This window comes from Lontra canadensis, unplaced genomic scaffold (assembly GCF_010015895.1).
Source record: "Lontra canadensis isolate GAN:19392208 unplaced genomic scaffold, GSC_riverotter_1.0 scaffold75, whole genome shotgun sequence".
NCBI lineage: Eukaryota > Metazoa > Chordata > Mammalia > Carnivora > Mustelidae > Lontra > Lontra canadensis.
Window position 1 is genome coordinate 5,707,299 of NW_022631069.1, and position 12,350 is coordinate 5,719,648.

Consider the following 12,350-nt stretch of genomic DNA (forward strand, 5'->3'; position numbering starts at 1 on the left):
GGATCATGACCTGAGCTGAAGGCAGACGCTTAATGACTGAGCCACCCAGGAGCCCCAGCAAAACTATTTCAACGGAACTTCAAGTGAAGAGCTTTTCTGTCTGGACATTTCTGCTACCCTGGAGACCTTTCCTTTCCTTTAAAATCTTGTGGTATATTTTTATTTTAGTGGCAACAAGACATTTGTAACATTTTTTAAAGCCCTAAAAAGTAGGACTTTTTTCCTTGATTCTAAGATGCCCTTAATCATTTAATGGAAACTTATTTGGAGAACTGTACTTCTCAAATACGAGATAATCTCCCAATTTCAGAAAAGTTAAATCACGGGGAATAAAGTATGCCTTATAAAAAATACGGTATATGTACCGACATGGAGATGTGTTCGAGATATATATATATATATTTTAGATTTTATTTATTGATTTGACAGAGATCACAAGTAGACAGAGAGGCAGGCAGAGAGAGAGAGAGAGAGGGAAGCAGGCTCCCTGCTGAGCAGAGAGCCCGATGCGGGACTCGATCCCAGGACCCTGAGATCATGACCTGAGCTGAAGGCAGCGGCTTAACCCACTGAGCCACCCAGGCGCCCCTCGAGATATATTTTTAAGTGAAAGAAGCAAGTTGCAGGGCAGTATGTTAGCCAGTATAACAAACAGGCCCCAAATGTACACAGAGGAAGTATAGTTCTTGTGCACACAGCGAACCTGAGCAGGTGAACAGGTTCTTGGGGTGACTCCCCTCCAAACGGTCATGCAGTATTCAGAGTGAAAAAATCTCCATCATTTTCAACGTGGTTGCCTCCATGCCAACCAGCTAGAAGGAGAAAAGAACATGGAGCAGCAGGTATGGGAGGTCCTCCCACCCAGGCCTCAGATAAGAGCACATCCTTTCTGTTCATGTTGCAATGGCTAGCCTTAGTCAGATGACCACATCCACCCATAATGCATGCTGGGAAATATATTCTCCATGTGCTCTCAGGAGGAAGAGGAGAACACGAGTTTGTTCTAGCAGTCTCTAATATGTGTGTGTATGCATGGATGTGTGTATGTGTGCTTATGTCTCATCTTCCTTAAATATATAGAAATGTTGGCTGTGTTAGTCAAGGTTCTCCAAGAAACGTGACATATAGGGGATTGTGCTCCCTTCGGCAGTGCTAAAATTGGCACAATACAGAGAAGATTAGCATGGCCTCTGTGTAAGGATGACTCATGAAACATTCCATTAGGAAAAAAAAAGAACAAATAGGATATATATATACACACACACATATATATATGATAATTTCTTATAAGGAACTGGCTCACGCAGTTAGGAAGGGTAGGAAGTCCCACGATCTGCCGTCTGTAAGCTGGAGACCTGTGATATAATTCTGTCTGAGGCTGAAGGCCAGAGAATCAAGGGAGATCGAGATGGTGTAAAAGCTAGTCTGGGGGCAGGAGAAGATGCCATGAGACATCCCAGCTCAACAGTGGGGCAGAGAGAGAAAAGGAGACAAATTCCTGCTTCCTCTACCTTTTCTTCTATTCAGGCCCTCCGTGGATTGGATGGTGCCCACCCTACTAGAAGGACAATTTACTAAGTCCGTGGGTTCAAACGCTAATCTCATCTGGAAGTATCCTCACATAGAAACATGGAAAAGAAATGAATGGAAGTACCTATCTTGACTTCCTCAAGCTGATGGAATATAGGAAACTTCTTATTGTTTAGTGATGTCTTCAAAAATATATATTGCTTCTGGAAGCAGAAAAAAATTGGTTGTTTGTTGGGTAATGTAGAAAGTTGTAAGGACCCAGCAGTGAAATGGAAAGACCTTTGATCTGTGGTTCCTGAGGCTTGGCATGTGGTTATGACCGCAAACATGTTCATTTATTTTCAAGCCCTTGTTTTCTGGTCACTGTTGATTAGGAAGGAAACACCAGTGTTAGTCTTCCTTAAAACCCATTAAGATATTGGGGCTGGAGGGTTCAGTGGATTGAGCATCTGTCTGAGGCTCAGGTCATGATCTCAGATCCTGGGGTCGAGTCCCACATCCAGCTCCCTGCTCAGTGGGAAGTCTGCTTCTCCCTTTGCTGCTTCCCTGCTTGCGTGCTCTCTTTCAAATAAATAAATAAAATCTTAAAAAAGAAAAAAACAACCTAAACTTGGGGCACCTGGGTGGCTCAGTTGGTTAAAGCCTCTGCCTTTGGCTCAGGTCATGGTCTCAGGGTCCTGGGATGGAGCCCCAAGTCGGGCTCTCTGCTAGGCAGGGAGCCTGCTTCCCCCAACCCCCTCTGTCTGCCTCTCTGCCTACTTGTGATCTCTCTGTCAAATAAATAAATAAAATCTTTAAAAAAAACCCCTAAACTTATTAAGATATGTATATTTATGTATGTGTATTTATTATTTCTCAACTTGATTCTTTTTGGCCCCAGAAGAGAAAGTCCCTGTCAGATGTGTATGAAGAACTGATATGGGGACACCAGAGGCTAGAACATGGTAGCTTATCCCTGAGTTTCTAGGTAAAGGGACAACCTGATGTTGAGAAAGAACTGGGGTTAGGAGCCACCTACTCCTAGTTCAGTGATCTTGGACAAGTTGGTTATCCTCGGATTTTTAAACCTCAGCACAATCAACATTTTGGGTCAGATAATTTTTTGTTGTGAATCCACCAAGGGCTCTGCCTTCTCAGCCTGGGTGCCAGGAGCACACACGACTCCCTCCCCCAGTTGTGAGGGTCAAGATGTATTTAGGCATTGCTACCTGTCCCCTGGGGGTCAAAATCACTGCTGGTTGAGAACCACTGACTTAACTCCTGGGAATTGCACTTTCCTCCTCACAGCTGGGGCTAATAATACTTTTATGGTATAATAGGTAAGGTGAGCAACGCCGGCTTTTACAATAATCAATCCCCACATCTCCGTGGCTTAGCACAGTAGAAGTTTATTTTTTTGCCTGTGTTCCACCACTGTGAGTATTTGTGGCCAGGTGTCTTTCTCTGCGGAAAAACTCAGGGGTTGGGCTCCTTCCATCCTGTGAGCCACACTGTGTGCCCTCCTCTATCTAGGTTCTTGGAGTCCTCTCCAATTCAGCTAAGAGATGGGAAAAGAAACATGTCACAATAGGTGGGAGATTATTATGGGCTGGGCCTGGAAGCAGCCATATTTTTCCTGCTTACATTCCATTTGCCAGGGTGTAGTCCCTTGGAGACACCTGACTGCAGGGGAGTCTGGGACATGGAGTCCAGCTGTGTTCCCAGGAGCCAGCGAGCTCCTCATACAGGTTTGGGCATTTATGTACTGATTGTGGAGTGTGTGTATCTGAACATCCGAGGTTTCACTTGGTAGATGGAACAAAAGAGGTGACATTGGCATCGACATCGGAACTTGTCTAGAAGAAGGAAGGATTTCCACCCACCAGACGTTCAGTGTGCCCAGGGTTTCTGTGAGTCTCCAGGGATAACTCATATGTCCTCAGGAAGAGTCTCCTCAAGTTCTTTTGCTTGATCTTCTCATGGAAGCCCCAGATACGCGAGCCTTCAGGGGAGGCTACCAGTCTCTATGGTTGCTGGTGGCCCTCGAGAGACCGAGTCTTCTGTTGTCGTGACAGAAATTGTCACCATTCTGTTCTTGCAGCTTCACAGAGCCTGCCAGACCCCACTGCCATGTTGTGGTGGAAACAGGGGCCGTAACCCCCTTGGCCCTCCTTGGTGGAGCTTGCATGCCTCCGCCTCGGCTGTGCCCAGAATTTTGCCAGAACTTTCATGAAAGCTGCTCCTCTGGCTTCCTGTCCTAACTTCTCTCTCCACAGGAGATCCAGTCGAGTCTGTTAGCCAACACGGGTAGGCAGGAGCCAGCCCATGTGAGGACATCGTGGCAGGGATGGAAGCTACCCTTTCCCTTCCGTTGCTCTGCCCCTCTGTGACAACTACAAGCACTCCTCGCCCCCAAATGCCTCCCACCACCAGCCTGGGCGAAGAGACCCCACGGGGGGCCTAGCCCACCAGCTCTGTGACAGCAACCTGGATTGGCTCAGCCAGGACTCCTACGTATATATACATATTAGATTTATGTCTGGATTAGATGTAGCAGCATTCTTGCTGAGATTTCCAGAGCACACTCCAAAAGGATGGGGGAAAAAAAGCATCTCAGTGAGGTGCAAGACATCACAGGGTAAGGAGGCAATGTCAATTGTGTCTGCCCAGTGACACAGTCTTATGGTGATTTGGTTCATGGGAACTTTAAAGGCTCTCTGGGCGTAATGATACTTTGGTTACAGCATCTTAGGCACCTGTGATAAATCAGATACTCCCCGATTCACACTAATTGAAGATGCAGCTTTCTCAAATAAATCATGTCCGCGGTGGCTCTCAGGGAAATGAGAACCACCAGTCTGCTCACTCACCCACCCTCCGGCCCAGCATGGGTGCTATGCCCAGTCACCTAATTAGGTTAACGAGTAATTTTAATGAACTTGGCTTCGACTCCCTGGGATAAATATGATCGTATTTGAGCTTTACAAAACTTGACTAGAAAATCTGGGGTTTGGTTTTGTAGGATTCATATATTTTAGTGGACTGTAAATTTTGTCATTGGTAGGAAAGGGTAAGTGCAATCGGCTACTCTTGTTTTGACCCAGGTTTCTGTTTTGTTTTGTTTGATCCCAGGAGTTGGCTCTCTCTGCATTTTATTTATTTTTTTAAAGATTTTATTTATGTATTTGTTTGAGAGAGAGAGTGGGGGGAGGAGCAGAGGGAAAGGGACAAGCAGACTCCCCACTGAGTGCAGAGCCAGAGGCAGAGCTTGGCTCCAACCCATGACCCTGAGATCATGACCCTGAAGTCATGACCTGAGCTGAGATCCAGTCTGCCGCTTACCTGACTGAGGCGCTGGGGTGCCCTTGTCCCTGCATTTTAATTGTGTTGGCTACTTCCCAGACCACTATGATAACGGATGGGATAACATTTCAGAGTATTTCTGTGGCTGAAAACATATTGTTTCCTGATGTCTAAAGAGTAGGAGTGGTTTCTTTTTTCTTTTAATAGGGCAAAGAGTTGAACAGGAGTGTGTGTTTGAGTGAGTGAGTGTGTGCGTGTCTGTGTGTGCACCAGCGTGTCTGAAAGTGAGTGTGAACATGTATGTGTCTGTGTGTGAGAGCTTGTATGTGTGTGTACATGTGGATGTGACCGTGTGTTGATGTGTTGATGTGTAAACGTGTGTGTGTGATTGCATGTTTGACTGAGGGACAGAAAGAGAGAAGGTGCCTGGAGAACCTGAAAAACCAGAGAGCTGATTGGACGCAACTACCTCCTTCAGCATCTGCGTTCCTTCTAGAATCACCCCAGTCAAGTCTTTTCCTTATCTTTCACATGCCTTTGACTCAATCTCCTCATTTTCAAGGCCCGAGAATGGAATGTGCTCCGTCCAGGAGGGCTCTGAGCCATGTGTGACTCTCAAGGCTCTTTAAGAGGCAGGAAACTGGGGGCTGGTTCTTTGCCCATGGATTAATCTGGATTCACATCAGTCCTTACATTCACTCCTACATCCCTCGTCCCTAGAACAAACAGCAGATCTGGCTTTCACTACCTCTGTATCTGGCCAGTCCTGACACAGAAAATTTGGCAGAAAAGAAGGAAGTGGAAAAGAGACTAACATCTCCTGAGTCCTTGTTATTGGACAGGCATGTTAGCCACTTTGTAGGGACAGAAGTAGAGAATGAATGAGTTCAGTGCCCTGCTCTAAGTCACATAGCCAGGAACAACAGGGCGGGGCTTTTCCGCTAACCTTTCCACTAACCACAATGCCTTGCAAAAGCTTGTGGGAGACTCAGGCGCTTTTTATTTTGATTGTACCCCCAGATGTTGGCCAACACTTTGGTTAGACCAAATGTAGCTCAAATGGTCATAAAGATCTTGCCAAAGAAAGAAGAGAGAAAAAAAAGATTAAATGTAAAAACCAGTGGAAACTGTAGTAACAAAAAAAGTTCACGGACACCGCCTGAACAATGATAGGGTTACAGATTTATGCCACAAACTCCCAAATTAGATAGTCAAAGAAGGAAATGGAAGATTCTGGTGCAGCTCAGTGAGGTTCTGTCCCAATCAACCGGAATTGTCACTGGGGAAAGAGTAGGAGTCAAAACAACTCTGAAAGTTGTCTAATCGGCCCTCAGTCTAGACAGATGTGGTCTGAGGGAGTGAAGAGGAGAAGCAGGGAAGCATCCAGAAAGAGTGGGTAAAGGACAGTCCCCAGCCTAAGGGAACAAAGAAGAGAGGAGATGGAATAATCACAACCACATCAGACTAGTCATCCCCACAACAGACAGGAACGAGCTTTCTTGAAGACACAAAAGAAAAGAAAGAAGACAAGATGCTGGGGCTAGGGTGGGATTCAGGAAGCCAGGTAGAAGAGCAAAGGGACATTAGAGGCAAAATTTCCTCTCCTAGTGTTGACAAGGCTGACCTCACGGATACCTTCCCTTTTTTTCACCTGGCTTCTCACTTGGTGGGATGGCAAGAGTTATTGGGAAGACAGGTGACTGAAGTGGGGAATGAACAATTTGGGGCTGACATTGAAGCATAGCCTAGGACTCCCCATCACAGGGGAGAGGATATGCCCATTGGCTGGAGTACAGCCATGGAACAGATTTTTAACATTTTTTTTTTAAAGAGTTAAGAGTCCTGACTCTTTAAGAGCATAAAGAAAAGTTTTCTCTAAAGGCCAAGTTTCATGTATCACAGACTTAATTGTGCCATATTCAAGTGCCATCTGTTCTATATAGTGTACTTAATATTTTCCTTAAATCACTTTTTTAACCCAAGAAATTTACTTTAAAAGGAAACTTCATATCACCACAGTAGGTGGAAACCCAATATAGCTCTTCAGAAATAGAATAAAATAGATATAATGAAAGTACATTAATATGACTAAATTCTAGTTCTATATTGTCGCTTGTTAAAGGTCCTAAAACTTGACCTCACTGTTAAAAAGGAAGGTTACATACATTTGGAAAGATGGTGAAGATACACTAATGCCAAACTAAGTTTTTAAAAAGATTTATATTTTTTTATTTTTATTTTTATTTTTTAAAGATTTTATTTATTTATTTGAGAGAGAGACAGTGAGAGAGAGCATGAGTGAGGAGAAGGGCAGAGAGAGAAGCAGACTCCCCGTGGAGCTGGGAGCCCGATGCGGGACTCGATCCTGGGACTCCGGGATCATGACCTGGGCCGAAGGCAGTTGTCCAACCAACTGAGCCACCCAGGCGTCCCAAAAGATTTATATTTTTTTAAAAGATTTATTTATTTATTTGAGAGAGAGAGAGAGAGTTTGATCATGGGGAGGGGCATAGGGAGGGGGAAAGAATCTCAAGCAGATTCCTTGCTGAGTGCAAAGCCCAATATGGGGCTTAATCCTACGACCCTGAGATCATGACTTGAGCTGAAATCAAGAGTCCGATGCTTAACTAACTGAGCCACCAAGGTGCCCCTATGATTTTTACTTTTAAATAATCTCTACACCTAACATAGGGCTTAAACTTATAACCCCCGAGATCAAGAGTCATATACTCTACTAACCCAGCCAGCAAGGCACCACCCAAGACTCTTTGATTTAAACAGAACTGAAGGAAAGTGAAAAGAAATTAACTTTCCCGTCGTACAATTCAACATTATTTCATTCTAACTCTATGACTAATTGGGAACAGTTGGCAGAAAGGAAAGCCTTTAGATAATAATAAATACAAAGCAAAAGGACAGGGAGAGCAGAACAATTAGGGAAATGGTATTTGATAGTGTCCATGAACTTTTTTTTGGAGGTAGGTACTCGAGGTTAAAATCCAGCAACCAAGTGATTGAACCAAATAATAGAAATTAGGAATTGAGCGGATGTGATGAAAAATCACATAGTAAACATTTTATCATTTAAATATAGAACCAAGACTAACTAACCTTGGATTTTTCTTTTAATAGCTAGAGTCAATTGAGACTTTCTAACATGAAATACATAACTAAGAAACTCCAACTCTTAAACTTTGCATCTTTTTCTTGACTGCAGAGGGATTTTGTTTCAGCTATTTAGTATTGTATCACAAGTTATCTCAAAACGTAGTGGCTTGAAACAACAGTAATCATGTATTGATCACAATTTGGCAATTTGAGCAGAACTCAGAGTGGGAGCAGTTAATCTCTCCCACGCCTGGTGGTGCCTGGGGCTGGAGGAGTCCCTTCTAAGATGGCTCACTCACAGGGCTGGCGAAAGTTCACTCTCTCTGTTGGCTGGGATCTCAGTTGTGGCTGTCGGCCAGGAGCCTCAGTTTCCCTTCTTGTTGGCCTTTCTGTGGAGCTGCTTGGGCTTCCTTAGAGCATGATGTCTAGATCCCAAGAGGGAGGGAGTAGAAACTGTTACTTCTCTTAAAGGTGAGGCTTAGAATTGAAACAGCATCCCTTCCATGGTATTCTATTGGTCAAAGCAGTTACAGACCCAACTCAAATCCAAAGCCATGGAGAAAGAGAATTCACCTCTCAGTGGGAGGAGTGACAAGAATGTTGTGACCATTTGTCACTACGTATTTTTACTGATAGAGCATTTTCGATTTCACTTCAATTTCCTTTTTATGTTAAATTACAAAATAATGTTAAATTTGGTGATTTTACCAACAGGAACATAGAAGCTGTAATCTCATTTTTTTTTAAAGATTTTATTTATTTATTTGACAGACAGAGATCACAAGTAGGCAAAGAGGCAGGCAGAGAGAGAGAGGAGGAAGCAGGCTCCCTGCTGAGCAGAGAGCCCGATGCAGGGCTCGATCCCAGGACCCTGAGACCATGACCTGAGCCGAAGGCAGAGGCTTAACCCACTGAGCTACCCAGGCACCCTATAATCCCATTTTTGAAAAATAATTTCCATCCACCTATGCATGGTTCTCTCTGAAGACATGCACAAAGAGATGTCTAGAATGTCTGACAAGATCAGTGATGCCTAATATCTAGATAATTGTATTCAGGATGATTTTTTAAAAAACTTCTTCTGTGTACTGTTTTATTTTGCTTGAATTTCTCATACGTATCTTTTTTCGTTTTTGTTTTTTGAAGATTTGATTTTTTAGAGTAGTGCTAAGTGGGTTCTCAGCGATGTTGAGAAGAAGGTCAAGATTGTTATAAAATCAGGAAAGTCATCTTAATAAAACCCAGAAGGAAGCAAGTTGTTGGAAAATAAATTTGCTCCTAGTCAGATAGGCAACACGTACATGTCAGTGAGTTCCAGGTGTCCCTGTGGATCACTTCTTGATTGTGCGGGAGAAGAAAATGAAGTCCAGAAAGTGACTTGTTCAGGTTCACACATCTAACTTTCGGGGCGGGTGTGGTAGGCTAACTTTATAGAGTTATGTGTCACATCCTTTTCCAAAATGGGAAGGAGTGAATTGGCTGGGATTTTACCTATGAATCTAGGCATTTGGATGGAACATGTGGAACCATAAACGTGTCTGAGACAGGACAGAGGAAGGATTCCGTAGCCAGCTGATTTCTGGGCACCTTAGCAAAAACTGGGGAAGGTTTCTTCAGATGCTTTCAATTTTAAGTTCCTCTCTGGATGAACTGTCCAGAGCGGTGGTCCATCTATGGCCTGAAGACCTTTGTGACACACAGAAGAACTCTTTGAAAAGTCCCTTTGAAAACGGAAGGCACTGGGGTGGGAAGTCTGGGCAGGCATTGCTGTCGATCCAGACCAAGGGAAAGTATATTTCAGGGGCACTGCTTAAGCAGAGTGTATTTTAGACCAGGCTTCATGTTGCAAACTGCCACTGTTTCTCTTGTCACATGTCATCAAATAAATCCCTGGGTTTTGCTGGTAATTTCTGCAAATTAATGGCGACCAGGAATGTCTGGGCTCCCACTGTAGCTGGGTTGCTGGTTGTAGGGATGATCATGATGGATTCTCCCCCTCAAAGTTCTCTTTCACTTACTGGAGCTCCCGGGGAGGCTCTTCTGTGCCTGATAGGACTTGGTCTTGCCTTTGCGATGCAGCCCCAGGTTCCCCGTGTGTGGTCTTGCTAGCTCTGCTCCTTACCAAAGGCCACAGCACAGAGCTCATTTTCACTAAATCTTCCTGGACCTTTTGCTGAAGTTACCATTCTCCCACATTCAGCAGCCCTCTGGTGACCTTAATGGGAGAGGAGCCCGCCTCCAGCAGATCTCTTTTTGAGGAGGGAGGAACAGGACCGTGGAACAGGCAATCATTGAGTTCCCGTTCAGTGAGGGCGGGGAGCAGGGCAATCCACTGGTTTGTCCAATTGTGTCAAGAAATAAAAATGTCCAGGGATCTATCGTGTCTAATTTGGTTGCCATTTCTTTTAGAGGACATTTCCCTGAAGAGGCTTACTCTCATTTGCATTCTTGCTTCTTTCCACCGCCACAAGAGAGCTGGAGAGGTCTGGCTCTGTCATCTTTCCAGCTTCCCCTCCTTCAGTGAATGACAGTGAATTAGCTTCAGGAGCGAATACACCGTCTTTTGAAATGGTGTGCCTCATTCAGAACACTTTTGAGAAGCGTGACAAGGAAACAAGATTAGGAGGGGGTTTTGTATAGTTTGGGGAAAAGAAAAAAACCCATCCTTTCAACTATCAACATCTCGGACACTTTAATTGAGTGCATTCTATGTACTAGGTATTGTATGGGGGCGTGAGACCACGGTGTGGGGGAGACCAAGGAATTATAAGCAGTTTTGAATAGGCAGCGAAAGTTGCACATGATTTTTACATTGTTTCCAAAGAGGAGAGAGGAAAAAACATTTTTTCCTCACTGAGTTCTCACACTAATGGAAAGGACAGTGAAGAAAACGACCAGTGTGCTATGTTCTTTAATGAAAGCATGTGCTTGGTGGTTCAAGAGCTGAGAAGGAAGGACTGAGTTAAATCCGGAGTGTGTGGGGTACCAGGGAAGGGGTACGGTGGTGGTGGGGGGGGAGGTTGGGAGGAGGGCGGGGAGGGTTCCAGGGCACAGAGGAAGCTTCAACTGAGTGTGGAAGGTGAGGAAATTTTTTTCATGTCAACAGTGCATGAGGGAGAACTCCAGGCAGTGGGAACAGCATGTGGGAATGCTTAGAGGCAGGAGAAAATGTGCCGCTGGGGGAAGGCGGCAGATGATTCCGAACAGCCAGCAGGTAGACTGTGGATCCTGAAGGATCTTGTGTATCACAGAGGCACGGAAAGACAGGGTTCTGGGTACAGCCCAGAGGTCCCACCTGACCCAACCCCGAGTCCCTTGAGCAAGTGAATTTTTCTGAACCTTAGTTTCATCCTTTAGAAACTGGGGCATTGTACAACCACGGGTATTGTAGGAAGTAAATGGGTGCTGCAGTGTGCCTAATCCCAAAGTACAGCCTTCCCTCCCCCTCGCTTCCCTTCCCTGGTAGGCAGGGGACCTGCCCTGGTTGTGTGGGGTCCTGGTTGCTCCTGCTAAGGGCCAGGCTCGTGGCAGGCATCCCCCCATGGTCAGACTGAGTCCAGGGCTGGGTCTACAGTGGGGAGTCCAGGGAAACAGAAAGGAGGCTGGCTGACACCTTCTATCTTGGGCTTCCACCAAGACCCATGGCCATTCCAAGCCCTGACATCTCAGCGCTCCGAGTACCTGTTTATTTGGGTCATACTCAGGCAATGCCACATTTTGAGGGGGCATTCTGAACAGCTAGGAAAGTCACATACTGCTCCCCGACACACACACACCAAAGCCTGCAGATAATTTCAGGGAGTTTGCAGACCCCTCTGAAACCCATGCCTGACCCCACCCCCACCCGCGCGTGATGAAGACCACTCCTCTGATAACTTCACACTAAAGCAAAGAACCATCCTCTAGGGAAGGCTGGTGTGTTTCTCTGGCGGAGCACCACCTTTCTCAGGTGGCAGCTGCCCTTCCGATATCATATTTTCCTGGACTCGTTCTCCTGGCCACCCCCACGCTGACGTTTCTTCGCCTCCCAATTCGGTCTCCGGAGTGGCAGAAGTGCACGTTGGGTCATCTGAAGTGCTTTCATTTGTGCGTGGCAGGCGATGGGCAGGAATTCACTGAACCAGCTGCAGGAGCCCCGCACCGTTCGATCCCGGAGAGCAGGGCAGAACTGACCTCCCTTCACGGACAGAAGCATTGCACTGGCGGTTTTTAATTACAACACTGAAGTGTATTTGTCTTAGAAAGCATGTCACGGATAAAATATTAAAAGGGCAATACTCTTTTCCAAGAGAATGAGTTTTTCTACCAGTGTATTTTATTGAAACAATAATCCTGATGAAATCAAAGTAATAGCCCGAGCTCCTGCCAAGGAAGTTGATGAAAACAGAGGAATCTTTGTCCTAACAACAAACACCCTTATTCAACACTGA

General features: G+C 45.2%; 1 pseudogene; it reads left to right on the forward strand.

The window, feature by feature from the left end:
- Window positions 1-1,132: 1,132 nt before the first annotated feature.
- On the forward strand, window positions 1,133-1,227 carry LOC116881655 (annotated as a pseudogene).
- Window positions 1,228-12,350: the final 11,123 nt, after the last annotated feature.